We start from the raw sequence: 9,366 nt of genomic DNA on the forward strand, positions 1-9,366 counted from the left end.
TCATCACACATATGGTATGTCTGTAATTGTATATAAAGTTCTCCTGCTTCTACTTCCCTCAATCAGAATCAGTTTGTATATGTCTCTCCAGGTTATTATGAAGTCCATCTCCTCCTCATTTCTTATAGCACAATAGAATTACATTACATTCATATACCACAATTTGTTTTGGCATTCCCCAATTGACGGGCATGCCCTTGATTTCCAATTCTTTATCACCACAAAAAGAGTTGCTATAAATATTTTTGTACATACAGGTCCTTTTCCCAATTCTATGATCTCTTTGGGATAAAGCCCTAGAAGTGATATTGCTGCATCAAAGGATATATACTTATTTATAGCCCTTTGGGCATAGTTCCAGATTGCTCTCTAGAATGGTTGAATCACTTCACAATCCCACCAACAATGCCTTAGTGTTCCAATTTTCCCAGATCCTCTCCAACATTTATCATTTTCCTGTTTTGTCATCTTAGCCAATCTGACTGGTAAATGTGCATACCTTTTTTTCTTAATGGTATATAAGAACTGACCATGTGTTCAGGCATAAAGCCTTAAAAATAAAATTAAGAAAAGCAGAAATATTAAATGCATATTTTTCAGATCATAACACAAAAATTTTATTCAATGAAAGGGACATGAAAGATAGATTAAAAATTAATCAGAAGCTAAATAACATAGTGCTAGAGAATGAGTAAATCATAGAAACAATAATTTCATTAAAGAGAATGACAACAATGACATAGCACACCAAAATTTATGAGATTTAGTCAAAGCAGTACTCATGGAAAATTTATATCTATAAAACTTACATCAACAAAACAGAGAAAGAGCAGATCAATTGAATTGGGTATGAATTCAACAACAACCCCCCCCCAAAAAAAAATTGAAAAAGAACAAATTTAAAATCCCCAATTGAACACCACATTGGAAATCCTGAAAATCAAAGAAGAGAATAATAAAATTATAAGCAAGAAAACAATTGAACTGATAAATAAAACTAGAAAATGATTTATGGCGGGTGGAGGGGTAAATAAATAAATTGTGGGCCACTTTAATAAAAAGAAGAAAAAGAAATTACCAGGATTAATTTTTTTTAAGTGTGACTTCACTATCAATGAAAAGAAAATTAAAGCAATTATTAGGAGCTATTTTCTGCAACTAAATATGCCAATAAATCTGACCATCCAAGTGAAATGGATAAATATTTACAAAAATATAAATTATCCAAGTTAACCAAAGACGAACTAGAATTTTTAAGTGACCCAATCTTACAAAGAAGAAAAAGAAATTGAACAAGCCGTCAATGAACTCACTAATAGGGGAAAAAAATCATCAGGGGCAGATGCTTTCAAAAGTGAAATATCAAATATTTAAAGAATTAATGAAAATAATCAAAGAGTCTTAACAAATTCCTTTTTTCAACACAAATGTGGTGCTTATATTTAAACCAGGAAGAACAAATGGAGAGAAAGAATTGGTTGAATAGTTCTAGGCCAATAAATCAGTCATTTCTCATTCACTGTAAGCATAAAAAAAAAAAAAACTCTGGTTGAATGTTCAATGATCTATTCTGGGAGGTTAGCTAATTAACATCAGTGTTTTGGAAAGAGGCATAGATAGCATGGAAATCAAGTTTATAGATCCTGCAAAGCTGGGGGAAATAGCTAAAACATTTGGATGACAGAATCACTACCCAGCATATTCTTGAAAAAAGTAAAATGTACTGAATCTGAGAAGATCAAATTTAACATGGAAGACTCATCTTTCTGAGTTAAAATCTGACCTTAGACACTAGTTATGTGACCCTGGGCAAGTCACTTAACCCTGTTTTCCTCATTTCCTGATCTCTAAAATAATTTGGAAGAGAACATTGCAAACACTCCAGTATCTTTGCCAAGAAAACCCCAAAAGGGATCATGAAGAGTCAGACATATAATGCTAAAGAATGAGTAAATCAAAGAACAAATCATAGAAAAAAATTCATTAAAGAGAATGACAACAATGAGATAGCACACCAAAATTTATGAGATTTACTCAAAGCAGTACTCAGACAGTGACTGTAAGTATTGTCTCCCCAAAACCACAGGCAGAAAAGAATAAAAAATTTTAAATTTCAAAAAGATATTTTGCAGGGCTTCTACTTACTTTAATTATAACCATCAAGCTTCATAAATCAGTGATGCAACCTGCAGTCTGGAATTCAAAGGCTGGCAACTATAGCGAAATCTTTGTTATCTTCTAGGAACAGGATGGTTACATTAATAATGAAGTACATGCTGCCCTTGAGTTTACAATTGAAGCAGTTGAAATGTTCTTAAAAGTCAGGTTTAAATAGAAAGTTAAAATTGCCTTGGACTGTGTATAGGGAAGTATAGAGCATGGCCTAGGGAGGAACATAGGGATGAAGGAACCAGAAATTGACAATAAGATGCTGGGGAAAGTGAGAATAGGGTAAGAAAATGTGACCCCCACTGGAACATTTAAACTAATTTACTTTCCATTTTCTAAAATACCTAGAGGCTATTTTATGAACACAACTAAGATCTATAAAGCTGGAAGCAGTGGTTGTGCCCCATAACTCTTAAGAAGAGGGCACACACTCCTCTCAATATCTCTCATTGCATCCAATCTGCCTATTCTTCTGCTGTTGCTGGGGCTGCTTTTGCTTCTTTTTCTTTTTCTTCTTCTTCTTCTTCTTCTTCTTCTTCTTCTTCTTCTTCTTCTTCTTCTTCTTCTTCTTCTTCTTCTTCTTCTTCTTCTTCTTCTTCTTCTTCTCCTCCTTCTCCTCCTCCTCCTCTGCCTCCTTCTCCTCCTCCTTCTTCTCCTCCTTTTTCTTCCTCTCTCTTCCTCTTTTCTCTTCCTCCTCCAACTCCTCCTCCACCTTCTATAAATTGGCCCTATGAGTGCAGAACTGAATTTCAATAGTATTGACATTGTCAGGTGAGATGTTTGGGAGGCACACAGCACACATGTGCAGTTATGGGGAATCATCTTACCTAAATCAATTTTCCTATTTCAGTCTCTTAAATTTTAAGTTGTTTAATGTTAATGATGTGCTCATTCTCCTGGAACCAGAATGTCTACATTTGACCCCCAATACTCTAGTATTTGTTGAAAACTTAAAATGTCTTTCTCAACTCTCACAGCCTCTAGCACTAATTTTCTTTGTTTCCTCACTATTAGTGGTGTTAACTAGTGTCCTACTTTTAAGTGCTTTACATTAATTAGCTTTCACAAAGGTATATTTAATTTTAAAAATAACAAGACTAGAAGTACAAATATTTTTATCTTCAATCCTTGAGGAACCTAGTTTCTTCTGTGCTATCTTGGTCTGGGTAGAGTTAGTTCAAATTCAGTTCAGTTTCTCTATAGCATTGGTCGCACCAAGTTCATGTCCAAATGTAAATTCACAGCAATATGACTTATTGACTCAGTTATTGCTGTGTTGCATCTCAAAAATCACTCCCAAAGATTACTCTTTTCTCCTCAAGACATCAACACTGAAAAATAAAACCAACTATATACTGAACCATTATTATTCCTTTACCTAAAGTGAAAGCACAAAAGCCAAGACAGTTACAAAACAAACAAATAAAACCAAGACTTCATTAACAGGACCAAATGACCTTAGAAGAGAAGGTCTGACGTCTCCCCAATTACAACACTGTCTTTTACTGGATGCTGTGAATGAGAAAGTTAAAACACGAACAAATAGTTGAAGAGAAAGTGGTCAGAGACCTGAGGAAGGCTGAATCAGTCCTTTTCAAGGGTGCCATTGGTTCTGGCTATTCATTCATTACAAAGGATTCTAATGATGTGATTAGCAGTCTAAATCAACTACAACATGTCTGTAGAAGCATTTCCAAATGTTTCCATTCCACATTCATCATGAATCTTCCAGAAGCAAATAATTCATTTCCTCCATATGCCATTGGAGATAATCTGTGCATATTGCAAACTCCTGTGATAACTTGTTTTGGTTGTGTCTGTGGAGAGAGTCACAACCTCTCTGGAACTCATCTATTTTTTCACATCTATAAAATGAATGTTTTGGAGTATTTGACCTTTAAGGTCCTTTCCAATGATCCTAAGTGACCTGCTGCTGGTGTACTTTGAGAGTCAACATGTAGCAAAGAGAGCAGAAACTGATGGATTTTTTTTTTAATGTGAAGCAAGTAAAAACTGTCTGAATCCTTTATTGACCTTTCTGAGCTCTTTCCTATTCTCTATGGCATCCTTGTGCCATTGGGCCACTGCCAACATGGGTAGTCAACTTGTAGTACCCAACTACATGTTTTATACCAAAAGAAAATTTTGGTTTAAAGAAATATCTATGCTGAAGGCACATCCAGATTTTGCCTTGGCTGTGCCCAATGCCTGAAATACCCTCTCATCTCACTTCCACATCTTAAAATCCTTTATTTTCCTCAAAATTACATTCAAGTGATTCATTCTCCATGAAGTCTTCTGAGGCAAATTCCAGCTGTATTTTAGACATAATTATATACTTGTATATTGTTTCCTTTGATGGGATTTAAGCATCTAGAGGGGACAGAGTCTACTGTTTTTGTCTTAGAATGCCCAGCACCTTACACAGTGTGCTGTGTAAATGCTTTCTTATTGAAAGATTCAGTACTGGAGTGGCCAGGTGGTGCAGTGAGTAAGAGCACTGGCCCTGGAGTTGAGAGACCCGGGATCGGTTCCGGCCTGAGATACTTAGCACCCACACAAAATAACTGGTCGGGTAACCTTGAGCAAGTTACTTAACCCCAATTGCTTAAAAAAAAAGAAAGATTCAGTACCAGTCAGCTAAGTTTTATTATGTTTTGGATATTCAGTAACGTATGAGAATGAAAAAAAATTACACAAAATGCAAGATGAATACAAGGTTTGAGACAGGAATTTAGCTGAAAAATTCAAATAAAACAATCATACAGGGGAGACCTAGAAGCCACAGGGCAGACACTAGGGAGATAGCTAAAGCAAGAAAACAAAGTCAAGGAAGTTAGATGGGGATAGATATGCAAGGGTTTTATTATTGTTGCCTGTTTTTTTTTTCTTCTGGTCTTTATTTTGGATCAGGCAGAAAGCAGACTTGTTCCACGCACTGTATGAGATTGTAAAATACTGTTTAGAGCTACAGAATCTTTTCCTGCAATCTTCACAATACATTCAGCGTATCTTCCTTCACCACTCTCTAGCTGCAAATGAACTGATGAATCTTTGACCAGACACACAAAGAAGTCACTTTTAAAGCAGGAACAGAGTAGTTAAAGCCCTAGGTTTCTCCTGGGTTTGTAAACATGTCACATAGTTGATAGGGGGCAGAAACCGATACTTGGGTATCATTTTAAAGATGAAAATTTAGGTACTTTCATTAAGTTCATGTCATGATTTTCACAGCCAGAAGTCTGTCTCCTGGCTAAAGTAGAAATTAAAATGAGAGGACACTTAAAGGGAAGGGAGACAGTGTCATAGGCATCACACTCCTGACCAAATATCAAAGGGCTCTTTTACTAAGAGGGGAACAGAGATATCCTCACATCAGGAAATGTCACTGGCCCTCAAGTGTGACCACACCTCAATCCAAATGCACATCATGGATTCAGACAATGACTGCCATATGAGTGACAAAGAATAAGATTGATTTCATTTCTAAATTTTAATGTAGAAGCTATCATTCTCCCTCATCAAGTGTTTCCTTTCAGATTATAAAGAATGAAGTTAGCTGACCTCATCTCTAGGGTGGATGCTTCCTTTAAAGTTCTGCAATTCATTGTTGCAATGAGTTATGGCTGAAGAGCTGTTTATTTTATGCTTATGAAGTAATGAAGCTTTCAGAATGGCAGAGGGAAAGAAGATAACAAATAAACATACAAATCAATATCTGTAAGCCAAGGTCATTTTCTTCAAACATATGGAATTTTCTAGTAAGAAAAAAGTAAAGTAATGTTTTAATTGTTTCTGTTGTTTTATGTGTTGTATTTAACTGCATTTTGATCTTCCCTGAATTAATTTAAAAACAAATGATTTTTTTTCTTGTTTTATAAAACTGCATGATGATTATGGGCTACATTAATCAACACATTTATATAAAGTTACTGAAATATCACAATTTTGCTAGCAGTGATTTAAATCATTTTCAGCTTGGAAAGATTTCCTTAGTTTTCACCAAGTCCTTGCAGACTCAAGTGTTCTTTATAGTATTTTGCAGCATGTTGTCTCCAAAATTCTAGGGTACTTCACTTTTTAAAAATTTTTTTAAAGCAATTGGGGTTAAGTAACTTTCAAGGTTACATGGCCAGGTGTTTCTGGGTGTGGTGCTAAGTATCTGAGCCCAGATTTGATCCCAGGTCATCCTGACACTGGGGTTGGTGGTCTTACTCGCTGAGCTACCTGGGCGCCCCTGTACTTCACTTTTTAAAATCTGGTTGTTGTTGGTGCTTTTTCCTACCTCCCTCTATGTTTATCTTTGGACCTTTCTCTGCTCATTATTACTTCTGCTCGAAGATGAGAAAGGACAATGAAATGACTGTAGAAAATCCCAATCAATGTCCATACTTTAAAGCAATCCAACAGAAAAAAAAAAGATGGGATTGAAAAGTTTTACCTACATGATGCTTAATCTACATTGACATATAAAATTGAGAATTGAATGTCTTTTGAAATTTCCTATTCACTATAAAAGTGAATGTCATTAAAATAATGTTCTGATTTGCTACAATGCAACTACAAACCTTGAAAAATGAAAAGGATAGATCTAAAAACTATGGATCTGTAGTGAACAGTTACCTTGTCAAATGAAAAAAAAAATGACCAATAGAAGTTATTGCATATATTGACCCAATATTTCACATGTAGTATTTTCTATTTTGTATTTTTTTTTATTTTTTCTTTTAGAATACCTTTATTTATTTAGTTTTTAGTGGCAGATTTCCTTGGAAAATTCATGTATTTTGGCAGAATGGATTATAGGAGGATAGCTGCAAATGGTTTCTGAAACTATATACTGTGATAGTAATGGCAATTAAAGATTCCCCTGTATTGGCTTTGTTTTCAATCTGATTGTGTTAAAACCCAGAGCTTGTTAATCCCACCTGTGGGATGGACTTGTTGATGTGAAAAGAGAGTCCTGAACTGGGAGGAGCTGGTGACGTAGATTTGGAGAGACAAGAGAGAGGCAGAAGAACTTTTTGGAAGCAGCACCTCTTGGAGGCAGGGAGAGAGACTGAGAAGGATTGCTGGGGGCCACTTTGAATTGCCCTGGACTTTTGAGACCTGCCCCCTGAGCTGCCAAGGACTGAGGAGACATGGCTGTTTTGCTGGTACTTTGTCTGTCTGTTTTGATGTTGTTTTGCCAGATTTGTCCACTGGTGAAAGACAGTCCTGTTGTTGAAGAAGTCCTGGAACCTGGCTTTTGGTTAAGAAGCCCTGAGACTGTCCTGCAGACAGAGAGTGAATACTGTCCACTGGGGAAGGACAGTGCTGTTGTTGCAGGGGTCTGGGAACCTTTCTGTTAGTTCAGAAGCCCTGAAGAAGGATTTTCTTTTTGTATGTTTACAGAAATCCTGGGAGAGGGTTTTGCTAATGTTTTCAGGGGTTCTAGGACTGTTCTACAGACAGAGGATGAATTAATGAAGGGACTGGCAATGTATCTTGTGGCCTTGCTAAGCCTTGTCTCCCCAGGAACTAAGATTGCTGAGAACTTGCCTCAGAAGAAAAGACCTCCATATGGATATTAAGTGCTGTGCTTAAACTTGATGTAACTCTGGGGTAGATTCAATTGTGATCCAGGGTTGGGGAACTTTTGACCTTTTTGTGCTCTGTGATTGAACAAATGAAGGTATTTTACTTATGTTTGGAAACTAATCTCCATTTGAGAAGAGGGGCTTTGTGGTGGACTAAATGAAGGTACAGCCTAGGGGTGGAGTAGTATTTAGAACAGGGACTTTGTAATTGATTGAATGATTGGAAGGTCCTGGGGTGAGGTAGTACTTGGAGATTATTTAATCACCCTTAGTAAATGCTGTATTTTGAATGATGTCATGTTTTGATCTTCTCTGTTCTTGGTTGGTCGCTGAATAAAATGGAGAGCACCTATGCTGGTATTTTGAACCTTGGGAAGTTGCCTTTCCTTGGCATTACATTACATATACCCTCCTTAATTTAAGGAGGAAACTGATGTACATGAAGTTAAATGACTTGTCCAAGGTCACAAAATGATGGTGATGGAAATGGAACATAGATCTCCCCAAAAAAGAACCACTGCTCTTTTCACTATACCATGATGCTTCTTATTACTGTGATTGACTAATGTCTTCTGTTGATAATTACAGAATACAAATAAAAGAACAAAGATAAACATAGAGGGAGGTAGGAAAAAGCAACAGCAACAACCAGATTTTAATAAGTGAAGTACCCTAGAATTTTGGGGACAATATCCTGCAAAATAATATAAAAAATGCTTGAGTCAGCAAGGACTTGGTGAAAACGAAAGAAATCTTTCAAAGCTGCAAATGATTTAAATCACTGCTAGTTTAGTTTAAAACTCATATATTACCATATAAAATGAAAATAAATGAATACTATTTCTAGCCCCAATATTCTCCAAGGAAAAAAAAATATAACAAACATGTTAGTATTGAGATTTTGTTAGATGCAGAGGTAAGACAACATTTCAAATTACATATTCTATCAATTCTAAAATTGTTATGTGGTATCATCTATGTCTATATTCCTTTTCACTAAAACAAACCTAACTCACAAATTATTTCTTGTACTTTATAATTTTTATCCTCTATTTTGACACAAATCCTTCTGGGGTTTATCCTCTGGTTCTTTCAATATTTAGCATATATGCATGCAGTACACATACTGCCCATCTCTTACCCCCTACTTACCTTCTCTACAAGACTCATCCACATTCATTTTTTACCATAAATGACCTTTACAATGTCATCAATACCATTTCTTACAAACCTGTAATCAGGATTTTACTACATTTTGTTTTCACCTAAAATGTGCTTTTGCAATACCCTCTTGAATCATTACATATTTTTATTCCTTTGAAAGCAGTTTTCCAAAATTCAAACTCATATAGCTTGACTTTCTGTTAAGTCACATTAGTTATGTCTGAATCTTCAAGACTCATTTTGGGCTTTCTTGGCAAAGATACTGGAGGTATTTCCCATGTCCTTCTTTAGCTCATTTTACAAATAACGCAACTGAGGCAAACAGGTTTTAGCGACTTGCCAAGGGTCACACAACTAGTAAGTGTCTGAGGCCGGATTTGAACTCAGGAAGATAAGTCTTCCTGACTCCAGACCCACCACTCTATACCCTGTGCCACTTAGATTCCATAATTTT

The 9,366-nt window shown here is 35.9% G+C and overlaps 1 pseudogene; it reads right to left on the reverse strand.

The window, feature by feature from the left end:
- Positions 1–8,928, reverse strand: part of LOC138170824 (cyclin-Q-like) — a 35,870-nt pseudogene extending 26,942 nt beyond the window's left edge.
- Between the last annotated feature and the right edge of the window lie 438 nt (positions 8,929–9,366).

The sequence above is a fragment of the Petaurus breviceps genome, unplaced genomic scaffold (assembly GCF_028583685.1).
Source record: "Petaurus breviceps papuanus isolate PSGF00001 unplaced genomic scaffold, PetGlider_PUasm1.0 126, whole genome shotgun sequence".
Taxonomy (NCBI): domain Eukaryota; kingdom Metazoa; phylum Chordata; class Mammalia; order Diprotodontia; family Petauridae; genus Petaurus; species Petaurus breviceps.